The following is a 6,530-nucleotide window of genomic DNA, read 5'->3' as shown; positions in this document are numbered from 1 at the left end:
TAATTTTACTTGAAAACTTTCGATCTTCATCCAATTGAGTAGTTATCTTGGAAGAGAAGCTATTCAAACTTGGATCTCTTTTGAACCTTGAAAGAGGAATGAAGAGATCAAGCTAGAATTGCTTTCTCATGCTGGACCGAATTGGGTTTGGATGGGTATGTGACTATAATCCTCTCAATACTTGATTTGGAAAATGCATATGGTATAATCAGTGACCATACTTCATCTCTTCTCATGAGCAATTGACCAAGGAATTGGCTATTGATCAAGATTTGAGAGATTGAATTGCAAGAAATTGTAATTCAATCACTTAAGATTGCCAAGGAGATCAATGAGTGCATTGATTGAGGAAGAGATGAAAATGAACTTAATCCGGAGAATTGCAACATCTCCTAAGCCCAATGAACTCCCCATCTCTGATCTTACCCATTCTCTTTAATTTCTGCCATTTACTTTTATGAGCAAATCCCCCATTCCCATTTACAATTCTGCAATTTATTTTTAGTCATTTACTTCTAGTCCTTTAATTCTAGCATTTACTTTTCTGTTATTTACATTCCCGCCATTTTATTTTCTGCAACTCTCAACCCAAATTCTGGATTCGCTTAACTAGAACATCCTTCTAATTAAAGTTGCTTGATCAATCAATCCCTGTGGGATTCGACCTCACTCTATTGTGAGTTTTTACTTGACGACAAATTCGGTACACTTGCCAACGGGAGATTTGTTGAGAGACAAGTTTCCACCCGCATCAATCTGGGAAGGGATGGCTGTGACGAGCTTCAAACTCGCGAGTGCTGGGCGTAGTGACAGACGCAAAAGGGTAGTAAATCCTATTCCAGTATGATCGAGAACCGATAGATGATTAGCCATGCAATGACAGCGCATTGGACCATTTTCACAGGAGGATGGGATGTAGCCATTGACAACGGTGATGCCCTACATAAAGCTTGCCATGGAAATGAGTAAGATTGATTGGATGAAGATAGCAGGAAAGCAGAGATCAGAGGAACGAAAGCATCTCTATACGCTTATCTGAAATTCTCACCAATGAATTACATAAGTACCACTATCCTATTTTATATTTTATTTATTTTCATCCACTATAATTTCTTAATACAGTTTAATCCGCCTGACTGAGATTTACAAGGTGACCATAGCTTGCTTCAAGCCGACAATCTCCGTGGGATCGACCCTTACTCACGTAAGGTTTATTACTTGGACGACCCAGTGCACTTCCTGGTTAGTTGTACGAAGTTGTGAAATAGATATAAGATCATGAATGTGCGTATTGAGTTTTTAGCACCGTTACCAAGGAATAGAATGATCACAATTTCGCACACCAAGTTTTTGGCGCCGTTGCCGGGGATTGTTCGAGTTTGGACAACTGACGGTTCATCCTGTTGCTCAGATTAGGTAACTTTATTTTAATTTTAACCTTTTTGTTTTTATTTTCGAAAAATACAAAAAAAAATTTGTTTTCTTCTTTTTTTGTTTTTCCCAATTAATTTTTGAAAAATACAAAAAAAATTTACAAAATCATAAAATCAAAAATAATTTTTGTGTTTCTTGCTTGAGTCTATAGTCAACTTTTAAGTTTGGTGTCTTGCATATTTTTGTTTTTCTCAAGAATTTTCAAAAATTCATCATATGTTCTTCATGATCTTCAAGTTGTTCCTGGCCAGTCTTCTTGTTTGATCTTCATATTTTCTTGTTTTGTGTATTTTCTTGTTTTTCATATGCATTTTTAATTTGTTAGTTTCTAAAGTTTGAAAATTTCTAAGTTTGGTGTCTTGCATGTTTTTCTTTCATTAAAAATTTTCAAAAATAAGTCTTGATATTCATCTTGATTTTCAAAGTGTTCTTGGTGTTCATCTTGACATTCATAGTGTTCTTGCATGCATTGTGTGTTTTGATTCATAATTTTTATGCTATGAGTCTTTTTCATGTTTTTCTCTTTCTTCATTAAAAATTCAAAAATCAAAAAAATATCTTTTCCTTATTTTACTCAAAATTTTCGAAAATATGATTTGATTTAGTCAAAAAGTTTTTAAATTTAATTTTTTCTTATGAATCAAATCAAATTTTCAATTTAAAAATCTTATCTTTTCAAAATCTTTTTCAAAAATCAAATCCTTTTCATTTTACCTTCATATTTTCGAAAACTTTTTAAATTTGATTTTCAAAATCTTTTTTTTATTTTATTTCTTAATTCTCAAAATCTTTACTAACATTTAATATGATTGATTGAAAAATTTCAAATTGTTACTTGCTTATTAAGAAAGATTCAATCTTTAAACTCTAGAATCATACCTTTTTAGTTTCTTGTTAGTCAAGTAATCAACTTTAATTTTCAAAATCAAATCTTTTTAAATTTCTTTTTCAAACCTTTTTCAAAATAATTTTCAATCGTATCTTTTTCAAAATCAATTTCAAAATCTTTTCTAACTTCTTATCTTTTTCAAATTTCAATCTTATCTTTTCGTTTCAATCATATCTTTTTAAATCTCAATCATATCGTTTTCAAAAACAAATTTCAAAACTTTTTCAATCAATCTTATCTTTTTGTTTCAATCATATCTTTTTCAAAACTACCTAACTAATCCTCTCTCTCTTATTTTCGAAAATTCCCTCTCTCCTTTTTCAAAATTCCTTTTTAATTAACTAATTGTTTTAATTTTAATTTAATTTCAACTTTAATTTTCGAAATCTAACTTTCAATTTTAATTTTTATTTTAATTAAATTTCGAAATTCTCTCTCTCATCTCCTTCTATTTATTTATTCATCTACTAACACTTCTCTCCCATCCAAAAATTCGAACACCACCTCCCTCTCTGTGTTCGAGTTTTTCCACTTCTCTTCTTTACATTACATTCTTTTCTTCTTCTATTCACACAAAGGAACCTCTCTCTACTGAGGCAAAGAGGATCCCTATTATTTTCTATTTTCCCTTCTTTGTCATATGAGCAGGAGCAAGGACAAGAACATTCTTGTTGAAGCAGATCCTGAACCTGAAAGGACTCTGAAAAGGAAACTAAGAGAAGCTAAAATACAACAATCCAGAGACAACCTTACAGGAATTTTCAAACAGGAAGAGGAGATGGCAGCCGAAAATAATAATAATGCAAGGAGGATGCTTGGTGACTTTACTACACCTAATTCCAATTTACATGGAAGAAGCATCTCCATTCCTGCCATTGGAGCAAACAATTTTGAGCTGAAACCTCAATTAGTTTCTCTGATGCAGCAGAACTGCAAGTTTCATGGACTTCCATCTGAAGATCCTTTTCAGTTCTTAACTGAATTCTTGCAGATCTGTGATACTGTTAAGACCAATGGGGTTGATCCCGAGGTCTACAGGCTTATGCTTTTCCCGTTTGTTGTAAGAGACAGAGCTAGAGTGTGGTTGGATTCTCAACCTAAAGATAGCGTGAACTCTTGGGATAAGCTGGTCACGGCTTTCTTAGCCAAGTTCTTTCCTCCTCAAAAGCTTAGTAAGCTTAGAGTGGATGTTCAAACCTTCAGACAGAAAGAAGGTGAATCCCTCTATGAAGCTTGGGAGAGATATAAGCAACTGACCAAAAAGTGTCCTTCTGACATGCTTTCAAAATGGACCATCCTGGATATATTCTACGATGGTCTGTTTGAATTAGCTAAGATGTCATTGGATACTTCTGCATGTGGATCCATTCACCTAAAGAAAACGCCTGCAGAAGCTCAAGAACTCATTGACATGGTTGCTAATAACTAGTTCATGTACACTTCTGAGAGGAATCCTGTGAGTAATGGGACGCCTCAAAAGAAGGGAATTCTTGAAATTGATACTCTGAATGCCATACTGGCTCAGAATAAAATATTGACTCAGCAAGTCAATATGATTTCTCAGAGTCTGAATGGAATGCAAGCTGCATCCAACAGTACTCAAGAGGCATCTTCTGAAGAAGAAGCTTATGATCCTGAGAACCCTGCAATAGCAGAGGTGAATTACATGGGTGAACCTTATGGAAACACCTATAATCCCTCATGGAGAAATCATCCAAATCTCTCATGGAAGGATCAACAAAAGCCTCAACAAGGCTTTAATAATGGTGGAAGAAATAGGTTTAGCAATAGCAAGCCTTTTCCATCATCTTCTCAGCAATAGACAGAGAACTCTAAACAAAATACCTCTAATTTAGCAAACTTAGTCTCTGATCTGTCCAAGGCTACCCTAAGTTTCATGAGTGAAACAAGGTCCTCCATAAGAAATTTGGTGGCACAAGTGGGCCAACTGAGTAAGAAAATCACTGAAACACCTCCTAGTACTCTCCCAAGCAATACAAAAGAGAATCCAAAGAGAAAGTGCAAGGCCATTGATATATCAATCATGGCCGAACCTACAAAAGAGGAAGAGGACGTGAATCCCAGTGAGGAAGACCTCCTGGGATGTCCAATGATCAACAAGGAGTTTCCCTCTGAGGAACCAAAGGAATCTGAGGCTCATCTAGAGACCATAGAGATTCCAATGAACCTCCTTATGCCCTTCATGAGCTCTGATGAGTATTCTTCTTCTGAAGAGAATGAGGATGTTACTGAAGAGCAAGTTGCCAAGTACCTTGGTGCAATCATGAAGCTGAATGCCAAATTATTTGGTAATGAGACTTGGGAAGATGAACCTCCCTTGCTCATCAATGAACTGAGTGATCTGGATCAACTGACATTACCTCAGAAGAAACAGGATCCTGGAAAGTTCCTAATACCTTGTACCATAGGCACCATGACCTTTGAGAAGGCTCTATGTGACCTTGGGTCAGGGATAAACCTCATGCCACTTTCTGTAATGGAGAAACTGGGAATCCTTGAGGTACAGGCTGCCAATTTCTCATTAGAGATGGCAGACAAATCCAAGAAAATGGCTTATGGACTAGTAGAGGACGTGTTAGTAAAGGTTGAAGGCCTTTACATCCCTGCTGATTTCATAATCCTAGACACTAGGAAGGATGAGGATGAATCCGTCATCCTTGGAAGACCCTTCCTAGCCACAGTAAGAGCTGTGATTGATGTAGACAGAGGAGAGTTGGTCCTTCAACTAAATGAGGACAACCTTGTGTTTAAAACTCAAGGATCTCTTTCTGTAACAATGGAGAGGAAGTATGAAAAGCTTCTCTCAGTACAGAGTCAACTAAAGCCCCCACAGTCAAACTCTAAGTTTGGTGTTGGGAGGCCTCAGCCAAACTCTAAGTTTGGTGTTGAACTCCCATATCCAAACTCTAAGTTTGGTGTTGAGAGTCTATAAAATTGACCTGATCACCTGTGTGGCTCCATGAGAGCCCACTGTCAAGCTATTGACATTAAAGAAGCGCTTATTGGGAGGCAACCCAATTTTTATTTATCTAATTTTATTTTTATTTTCATTGTTCTTTCATGTTTTATTAGGTTCATGATCATGTGGAGTCACAAAATAAATACAAAAATTTAAAACAGAATAAAAAATAGCAGAAGAAAAATCACACCCTGGAGGAAGGACTTACTGGCGTTTAAACGCCAATAAGGAGCATCTGGCTGGCGTTCAACGCCAGAAACATGCTGCACATGGGTGTTGAACGCCCAGAACAAGCATCAATTCGGCGTTTAAACGCCAGAATTGCATGCAAAGGTGTTTTACATGCCTAATTGGTGCAGGGATGCAAATCTTTGACACCTCAGGATCTGTGGACCCACAGGATCATCTCAGCATCTGTGGACCCCACAGGATCCCCACCTACCTCCACTCACATTCTTCCCTCTTCTCAACACTCACCCTTCCCAATAAACACCCTTCCCCAAAACCCCTCACCAATCACCTCAATCTCTCATCCCTTCTGTTTTCCACTCACATCCATACACCCCACCTACCTTCAACATTCAAAATCTCTTTCCCACCCAATCCCACCCATATAGCCGAATACACACATCCCTCCATCTCCTCCATATCTTCTTCTTCTTCTATTCTTTCTTCTTTTGCTCGAGGGCGAGCAACATTCTAAGTTTGGTGTGGTAAAAGCATAATTTTTTTTTATTTTTCCATAACCATTGATGGCACCTAAGGCCAGAGAAACCTCTAGAAAGAGGAAAGGGAAGACAAAAGCTTCCACCTCTGAGTCATAGGAGATGGAGAGATTCATCTCAAGGGTCTATAGCTCAGTGGTAGAACATTTGACTGCAAATCAAGAGATCCCTGAGATACCTCAGGGGATACATTTTCCTCCACACAATTATTGGGAGCAACTAAGGGTGGAACATCAAGAGCACTCCATCATCCTTCATGAAATTAGAGAAGATCAAAGAGCAATGAGGGAGGAGCAACAAAGACAAGGAAGAGACATAGAAGAGCTCAAGGACATCATTGGTTCCTCAAGGAGAAAACGCCACCATCACTAAGGTGGACTCATTCCTTGTTCTTAAATTTTCTGTTTTTCATTTTTTTATGTTAAATGTTTATTTATGTTTGTGTCTTATTACATGATCATTAGTATCTAAGTGTCTATGCCTTAAAGTAGTGAATATGAAT

The 6,530-nt window shown here is 36.8% G+C and overlaps 1 non-coding gene across 1 annotated transcript; it reads right to left on the bottom strand.

Moving 5' to 3' along the window:
- Positions 1-3,497: 3,497 nt before the first annotated feature.
- On the bottom strand, positions 3,498-3,605 carry LOC112752763 (small nucleolar RNA R71). Its single transcript, XR_003177180.1, has one exon. It is a non-coding gene; the product is annotated as a small nucleolar RNA R71 (small nucleolar RNA).
- Between the last annotated feature and the right edge of the window lie 2,925 nt (positions 3,606-6,530).

Source organism: Arachis hypogaea, chromosome 15, assembly GCF_003086295.3.
Source record: "Arachis hypogaea cultivar Tifrunner chromosome 15, arahy.Tifrunner.gnm2.J5K5, whole genome shotgun sequence".
NCBI lineage: Eukaryota > Viridiplantae > Streptophyta > Magnoliopsida > Fabales > Fabaceae > Arachis > Arachis hypogaea.
Note: the sequence above shows the minus strand (reverse complement) of the source record. Positions and strands in the feature narration are given on the sequence as shown.